The sequence below is a fragment of the Vollenhovia emeryi genome, unplaced genomic scaffold (assembly GCF_000949405.1).
Source record: "Vollenhovia emeryi isolate VEMERY1.0 unplaced genomic scaffold, V.emery_V1.0 DF939122.1, whole genome shotgun sequence".
Lineage (NCBI taxonomy): Eukaryota > Metazoa > Arthropoda > Insecta > Hymenoptera > Formicidae > Vollenhovia > Vollenhovia emeryi.
In genome coordinates, this window is record NW_011967244.1 from 1939909 (window position 1) to 1949292 (window position 9384).

Genomic DNA, 9384 nt, shown 5'->3' on the forward strand with positions numbered 1-9384 from the left:
CCAACGGTTACTTTAGAAAGAGACAAAGAACGAATTAAACTAAGCTTAAAGTTAAGCGACATTGGTGAAATCGGGCCCAAGATTGAAGTTAAGCGACGTTTGGTGAAACCGGGCCTAAAGCGCTTGACTTTAAGCTTAGTTCAATTCGTTCTTTATCTCTCTCCAACTGTTATTTTAGAAAGAGACAAAAAACGAATTAAGCTAAGCTTAAAATTAAACAACGTTATTTTAAGGGCCTTAGTTTAATTCATGTTTGTTTCTTTCCTAAGTAACAGTTGGAAAGGGACAATGAGAACGAGTTAAACTAAGCTTAAAGTTAAGCGACGTTGGCGAAACCGGGCCTTAGTCTATAATAGATGCTTTAAGTTCTAAGTCTTAAGAAATTAATTAATCACGGTCGAATATTCTCCTCATACTTGACTGTGATTGGTCAATTTCTTAAGGCTCGGGTCTTAAATCATCTATTGTAGACTCATGTTCATTTTTATCAATATGCAGACTAACTTTAATCTCGGTTTAACACACTTTTCATCTTTTTCTAGTTCCGACAGCTAGAAAACACCGTTCTAGTTCTAACAGTAAGAGCTACACCGGTAGAAACGAACATTGGTCGACGATGGCATTGGCATCGACACGTCGTGTCACGCGGACGAAATCGAGTTACACGGTGTAGCATTTAGCGTTAATTGCGGGTCACGCATCACAGATAACTCTTGGCTTATCGTGTCTGTATCGACAGGATGGTCGACATGCGCCGACTGCAGTTTTGACAAGCGATACGTCGCGTCGGCTCGTTCGATCGGGCCTGCTCTCTGTAGGTCAATCGGAGAAGGCGGAAGAGTCGATCTCTCTGTGCGCAACGAGCGGAAGTACCTACGATGTCGCATCTCGTTGCACGTGCATGCACGAGGAGACGCGCGAGCGGAACCCGGGACGTCCGCGCCGCATCGTGTACGGTACCCACGTATCGCGGGTGATACGCTCCGGTACGGCGTGGACGATCGATATTGCTCTAACGCTGATAAGGAGGGTTCATAACATACACGAGAGAGGAGAAGGAGGGGGAGGGCAAGAGATTGAAACCGGTATAGTTTCGTAAAGCTCGGATTTCAGTGGCACGGACACGCGAGAAACTACGCCCGTGAAAGCCGAGACGCGACAGGCCGACGTGAGGTCGTCCCTCGCGTATCTGTTGCTCTCGAAGGGCGAACTCGCTGAAATTGTACCGTTTCCTTTTTTTTTATTTCCGATGACAGGCTCGCGTTCTCACGCGATCGTTCCGGATATCGGGATTTTCAGACGCGCCGAATGCCGAGTCGCTTACATCGGCGTCGTTTAATTTTGAACTCTGATCTTTTGCATTTATGTACCAGGGATAATTAATCGAGAAGGGAGGTGGCAGAAAGTTTGAAGATTGATAAGGATGAAATTATTGCATGATTTATCGGAGATATTCATATTCGTTTATTAATTGCTTGATAGGACGTCCCAATTTGCGCAACTTTGATGAAGTGGATGGCTTCACTTGGCTTTCCCGGTATTAAACTTTAGGAGCGCGTAGATGACAAAATCTCAAGCTTGTTTAATTTCAACTGGAATTTATTTTCCACGGAATTTTCATCGGCATACATTGTTATTTGTATAAGTGCTTGCAGTCGGATAATTTATGAACCTAGACAATGGCTCGAGATAAAGTGGCGCTATCTTACATGCCTTTACCCTAAAACATTTTATCTTTATCTTAAAAAAAGGTTCAGAAGAGCAGGAAATACTCAAGGTTTTTAAAAATAGTCTTACTTTGGTTTCTACCTGATGGCAAGCGGGTTTTTCACTGGAAACTATCGATTTATCGAACGTGAATTATTAAACTTTATTTCTCGGGCTCAACGTTGAAATTATTTTAGAGCAAAAAATTCTTTCAAAGATACACATAAAGATAGAAACAAGCCAGCGTCTAATACGAATTGTCATTAACTGTAGGAAAGATTCGTGGGTTTTGGAATTTTTCCACAAATCGTAACGATATATCGAAAAGAGAACGACTTCAAATCGGTTGTTTCTCCGCAGGAAATAAATTGAAAACGCGGCAACTCGTTGAATTAATAAGCAATGACCAGTCTCGCGGAATCGCGATAGAATATTTTTCAGAATATTTCTTCTCGCGTAGATAAAGACGTCTTACGGTAAACGGTGGCAAGAAATGGCTATTTCGCGAAACGAGATCGAAGCCTCGTCAACGAATAGGAACCTGCTAGACACGTTTATCCGACGCGATCGAGCGAAGTGCGCGCCTGTTAATATTTTTAGATTCATATTTGATGGCGAATAGGCGAAGAAGCGGAGTAGCGACGAGGCTAGAGTTTATTGCGCAACTCTTTGCACGCGATCGATTAACGACGATTTAGATCGTTGAAAACCGAACGCGGAAAATCGTCGTTATTCCCAGAGACAAATAAATAATTCACATTTATGAAAGGATTATATAGCATTTGTTTTTTCCCGTGGATACAAAATGGTGAAATTGTCCATGTATACTTTGCAGGTCTCTTAAATCATTTTGACGCTCAAGAACTTTATCGCAAGGGGATAAAACGAGAATGTTAATGAACGGCATGTGGCTGAGAATTGAATCGTTAACATTCATTAGCACTTTACGATATAGCCGCCTTCATTAACGCTTCTTGCAACGTTGCATTTAAATTAGAAGCTGCTGACAATGCGAATATAAATGGCATTTATTTAGAATATATACGGTACAAGCGTACTTGATAAACAAGGCGGTTCGTGAAAATTAAGATACACTTCTTCCCGGCATAAACGTCGAAATAAAAAGTTATCGAGCGATTAATACTGGGAGTTTCAGAGAATTAACGCCAACGGCACATTTTTCCTACTGGATAGCTCACGAGACCCAACAAAGATGCAGAGTTTTGGATCAGGTGACTTAAAGCTGAATCCCGATTGGCTCTCGTAAGCGATCCAATAGGAGAAACAGTATCGTGTGCCGTTGGCTTAAGCTTTAAGAGAGAAAAATGATGAAAATGTGGAATCAGGAAAAACACGCATTTTTTAGTTCATTCTTTAGCAAATTTCATTGAAATATCTGAAATAATAGGTAATTAAAGGTTTTAGCTGTGGAAATATTCAATTGAAAATTTGAAAACTGGGAGGAAAATATTCAGCGAAATTTCGATAAAATATTATTTCAGCCCCCGTAAGGAAAGCCTATATATGCCGTTCGTAGAACGCGCCTGCTGGCAAACGCTTTATACGTAGCTCCGCATTGTGTCGCATCGTTATCCAACATCCTGATTCTACCGCGGTGAATAAACCGCTTCCCTTATTAATAGATTCTAAAAATTACCTTACTCTACGCTACGTTATTCCGTCACGTGATAGCGTTACGATTAACGTCGCAATCGCAACGTCGTACGAATCGAAAAAAAAAAAAAGATTTAATGCCGATCTTTCACTCGCGCATTTCCCTTGTCGTCGTTTTCCCTCTGGACCGAAGCGATCTTTCACTCACGCATTTCCCTTCTCGTCGTTTTCCCTCTGAACCGAAGCGGGCGTTTCTACATTCCGGGAGCGCGAATTATCAATTACGATGCTCGCAATTATTCCGTTGGTCGTATGTATATGTACACAAGGATACGTAATAGAAATCGATGTTACGAGTCACGATACTCCGGTTACATCACCGTATATAATTACAGTGCACTGCGCGTTTCAGAACAGGTCTCTCTCGTCACTCGGATTTTTCTGCCGTCAGTGCCGGTTTTTCACGGTCGGCGTATCCGGCCTTGCGCTTTTCGATTTGCATGCACTCACGGGAGCATGCACCGCGCGGCAGTTCCGAGAATCGTAAGATATGCGAAAAGCCGGAAAGTTGCGGTGTAACAGGGACGGATATTTTGCTCCTCTCGGTCCGCCGGCCGTTTTCTCGCTCGGTATCGCTAATACCGCAATCTCGTCCCGCCGTTACCCGCATCGTATGCAGTTTCCGGTCCCGTGCGACGATGAGGCTGAGAAACTAATTATTTGTTTGCGTCGTTCTGGGTGCCGGTCCGGTCAGGAGGGGGAAAAAAAAAGACGCGATACGAGTTTTGTAACCAACCGCCGTTGCCGGTCGGTCGTTTCCTACGAGATTTCTGCGCCGGATAACTGCCCCCGGTGCTACTCTTTAACTGCGATTACTTCGATTTACATCACTTAAGTTCGATTACTTCGATTAACTTGGACCGCTTCTCCTATTTAAGAGCCCACTAATAATTCCCTCGGGATATTTTATGAAATTCTGATTTATGCTTTCCGGCTCGAGGTATCGTTTTTAGATATCGACTTTTATTTCTTAAGCAACTAATTTTAGAGCGTTAATAACTATTGATATAGCTGTTTAATCTATAAATGTTTTATTGTTGACAACGGTGTTTCTAACGAAAAAAATATATCCTGCAGATATTTAATTTCGACTTTTTTTAAGTACTTTGTCGTTTTTAGCTCGCCGTGCAATAGCAAATATTTTTTAATAAAATTACTCAGGGTCGAATAGACGTTATAGCACTAATAAAGCTTGAAGATTTTACATGTTACACGTGCAACTCGAATAACGTTATGCATGATTCAGGAAATTAAATTTTGATTCGTTATCCGGCAATCACACGTGGCCGATATCGCGATAAACGAGCCGTGTCCGGGCTCGTGGAAGCGAACGTCAGGAATGTCATTAAGCCGAGATTTTCGATTAATGTGGCAGGTGGGCGATAATGACGTAGCCCGCGACAATGACTTGTATACACGGTATATTCCTGCCCCTCTTTCCTCTACGGGGCTAAATAATCCGCAGGAGAGGAGGGCGATGATCCTCGGGCGAGACATCGCGCGGCGCGGCTCTCGTCTCGGAAGAGCGAGGAAAATCTCACGGTGCAGTCCGCGATCGGAAACGCATTAGAAAATAGCGTTCTCGTCTTACGTGCTCTCGACGCGAATATCGTCGAATGTCGTCGAACGCAATCTTGTAACGCGGTGTACTTACATGTGCATTCGCGCGCGCGCGAAAACATCGGCAGCATCTTGTAACGAGATGTGCAACGATTTTTCACGATGGCACACTTCGGATGCGGTATACGACGGTAAAGCGCACAGCGGTAGTACTTGCCACGTCGCATTTAGATTAGAAGCTCCTGACAGTGCGATTGGCATTTATTTAGAATAGATACAAAGCGTATCTGATTAACAAGGCGGCTCGTGAAAATTAAGACACACTTCTTGCCGGGGCATAAGCGTCAAAAGTGACGGTAGTATTGTTAGACGTGCGTTAGAAAATGCGTCCTTGTCCGCATTTTCTTTCACATGCAAACTGTGTCTTTAAACTTGGGAGAAGAAAAGAAACAATTTATGCTAATTTTGCCGTGCGAATAATTTCGCAATATGTGAGATGGAACTGACGCGATCGAGATGTCGGTACCCCAGCTGTTTGAAAAAAAAGGATTTTATTCTTAAATACTCACAAGTGTTTTATTCGACGAAGTTTATCAATTTTTTTCTTAGCATATAATAAGTGGAGTAAGCTTTAATTGATCGTAAAACGTGTAACGGAAAAATTTACTTTATTTTTATCGTACTGTTATGTTCGATTAAATGTTTGATCGATGAATCGTGTATTTCTGATGTCCTTTTTTTTACATTTCTTTAAACGGAAAAGAAAAGAAATAATTTATAACTTACGATCGCTTCGTTATGTTCTTATATTTTTATCGTACTGTTATGTTCTATTAAATGTTTGATCGATGAATCGTGTATTTCTGACGTACTTTTTTTTAAACTTTTTTAAACGGAAAGAAAAGGAAATAATTTATAACTTATGATCGTTTCATTATGCGAATAATTTCATAATTTGTGAGACGGAATTGACGCTGTCGTTACCCCAGCTGTTTAAAAAAAGAAGCTTATTTTTAAATATTTGTGAATGTTTTACTCGACGATGCTTATCGATTCTTTTTTAGCACACAATAAGTGAATACGCTTCAATGGATCATAAACCGTGTGACATACATATCTTTTCCAAATTCATTTTATTCTTATCGTACCGTTATAGGTATTTTACTGAATGTACGGTAAATGAATCGTGCATCTCTATACTCCTTTTCTTGAAACTTAAGGAGAAGAAATACAATAGTTTACCGTAATTTTACCGTGTGAATAATTTCGTGATTTGCGAAATAGAAAATGGACGCTAACTCGCTGTTTAAAAAAGAATTTTATTCTTAAATATTGGTAAATGCTTGACTCGACGATGCTCGTCAATTTTTTTAGTGCTCAAGTGGAGCCTGCTCTAATTGTTTGTAAAACATGACGATATCTCGTCAAAATTGATTTTGTCCCTATTGTATCGATACGGTTATTTTGTCAAGGGTATCTCGTATTTCGGATCTCTGTCGAGTGCGATAACATTTTATCGCAGTTGCCTGAATCCCCACATAGATATGGAAACGGTAACATGGATATACAGATCCCGGTAATATTGTATGGAATGACTTGAGTGAATCACTCGCTATATAAACGTCTATATAAGCCTACGCTATATCTGAAACGTGATATTACGTAAGCTCTGTTGAAGCTTCATGATCGTGAACGCGATTAGCGTGAAAAGTGAAATGTTCCTGGTGAAAATCACGAGGGAGAGACGAAAGTTAAAATAAAATTCGCGATGGTCTGCAAGAATGACTGAATAACCCAAACAGTTTTTAGCACCTCCGAGCTCTAGAGTTATCCAGCGCGATCTAACGTGTCGAGCGGAAAAATAATTATAGCAATCACGAGCCGCGCGTTTATAATTCCGCAAAATAACACGATAAAAGAGACTGAAGCTCGTGTCGCGCATTCAGCAACATTTAATACAGATTAGAATCTTGTGCTTCGCGTAGAACTTATTTGCGCAGACTAGTTTCTTTTTTCTTTTAATTCGCATAAATGTCGCCACGACGAGCACTCGTAACGAGTCGTGACTCGTCGTTGTAACGCGCAGTGTCCACCGAGGAAATGATTAAAGCGATTATGAGAATGTCGGATTGTAAAAAAAGAGAGACGCTGGCATATACGTTTACTGATATACCAGTGAATCGATATTCAGGGACACCGCGGTAATATTACCGCATAGAGTATAACCACACGTACATACACGGACACGGACACACACACACGTATGCTTTGCGCAGCGGAGGCACACATCGGTGAACACCTATTGCCTCTTCCCCCGTGTGTGTGCGCGGGAGCATACACGCCTCACCGATATATGCGTACACATGACGATCCGATGCATTATTCACCGGCGACCAACAGTACCAACGCCATGCGCGGCGCGATAACAACTATAGCATCTTCTCCGAGAAACACAGAAATAGACGGTACACCCGTCCGTCAAAAGCGTTAGAGCGAGGCACGCACCCACGAATGAAAGGACCCAAATTTCCGGTCGCCGTCTCGATCAGCACGCAATGGTACGTTCACCATCCCATTACTGTACCGTGCGCCCGTAATTAAACCGCGTTTGGTAGGAAGCGGTGGAAGATGATCCGAGGGAGAATCGCTCTCCGTGCTGCTTCCTGTCTTTGTATAATTGGAGCATTCCCGCGTTTTCGATCTGCAAATCGCCATCCAACTAGGAATGAGTCCTTTCTTAAGTAAATTTTTTACATATATTTTTTTACATATCTTTTCATTTTTTCTGTCATACATCTGTGGTAAGATATAAAGTACTTTACATTTTAGATGAAAAGAATTGTGCGGCTAAAGTCACGGCCTGGGTCAAGTTCGGTATTCACTATAAGAAAATGATTCGAAACAAGGTTGAACCAATCTAACTTCCATTTCAATTGATTCGTGTCTACGACTTAACGAAAACAGTTTTCTAGCTAATGTCGCTGCAATGCTCTTGTTTGAATCGTACATTAGCTTGCAAATATTCAGAAACTTGCCCAATGCTTTTTGTTATTTTCCCGTGAATACACTTGCCACGTAAAACTATTTTCTGGAAGACACAATGGCAAAACGTCTCAGCAAAATTACCTCGTGATAAGATAAGTTGAAGGTTATTTAAGATAACGAACGATATTTAAGAAAAACATAAGTCGCGAGCTGTACTAAAACGTACAAATAAAAATATTCTATTTTAAACTAAATAATTAAAATGCTTTTAATTTCTTTTCTAGAAGAATATGAACAAAATTTCAGCAAAATAATAAGTTTCTAATGTGTAATCAAATATCTAAGTGGAAGGCATTTTATTATACGTATACATATAAATATTGGACATTATTTAAATAAGAACCTAGTCCATTTTTATATGCACAGCGGTGAAAATATTTTTACACAGAGAGCTAATGAAACAGAAGTTTTATTAAAATCTTTTACTTTGCTCCACATGTTGCGAGATAAGCGAAAGGTAATTAATCTAATTAATTACGTCACTTAAAAGAATTGGGGCACGTGAACACGCGATAAAGTAATTTCACGTATTCTCTCCGTCCTCCTCGTCACGGTAATCGTTAATGGGCAACTGGCGCAATTAATACGACAAGATAACACGAGATAAAAGAATTTCGTGTGTACTTCTTTTTCAATGGGTTATTTCGGGGGTCGAGAATGCGGTGCGGCGTAATCAGGTTCATTCATAAGCCGTACTTTTGCGTATTACGCTGATAATGTCACGTTGGTAAAGGCTACTGTCTAAAGGCTCGTTTAAGCGGAACAATATCGGGTCGATACCACAAGACCACCTCGTATACAGCTCGTAACGTACTTTTAATTTCGCGTCCGTCCGTATCGTATTATATACACAACGCTACTCATTTTCCACTTAAGTATAACGTGCGACATTGATATATCGTCTTCTCAGAACGCTTTCATAGATACGCACATTTTAATCGCGATAGCATAATTGATAATTTAATTTTCCTATTAACTTTTATATTACACACAGTGCTCTTATTATTTGTTCATTTTCCAGATAAATCAGTTGATACGAGCCTAATGCAATGAAGAGATAAATTGTTGCACTCGGTTTTTTCTTCTCTCCTATCTTTTTTGTCTCGTTTTGTTGAAATAGATGTGCTAATTTTAATTCCAAATAATTCGTTGAGTTCAAGTGTTAAGGACAAACGATTGTACTCTTTCTATTCTTTTATTTCGCGAAGTATGCGCTACTGTTAGAGATCTCGTTAACAATAATTAATGGTTATACTATAGATATTTTTCATTTGAATATATGCACTTGAGTACATCTGTACGTTATGTTTCAGATTTGAAGGCGAAAATGAAGGGCCGGACGACGCTCCATTCTTCTTCATCGAGGTAATTGATAATATTGTTTGCAAGTCCGTCACA

The 9384-nt window shown here is 40.5% G+C and overlaps 1 protein-coding gene across 6 annotated transcripts in view; it reads left to right on the plus strand.

Annotated features, from left to right (window-relative positions):
* Window positions 1-9384, plus strand: part of LOC105569924 (alpha-1,6-mannosyl-glycoprotein 2-beta-N-acetylglucosaminyltransferase) — a 26911-nt gene that overhangs the window by 4591 nt on the left and 12936 nt on the right. For 3 of the 6 annotated variants that reach the window (XR_001009555.1, XR_001009551.1, XM_012026786.1), the window contains exon 2: window positions 9300-9351. The gene's annotated coding sequence lies outside the window, so the exon portion shown is untranslated. Of the gene's footprint in view, window positions 1-548; window positions 5133-7132; window positions 7500-8424; window positions 8444-9299; window positions 9352-9384 lie in introns of those variants that run through there. The other 3 variants (XR_001009553.1, XR_001009552.1, XR_001009554.1) reach the window with 3 other exon arrangements.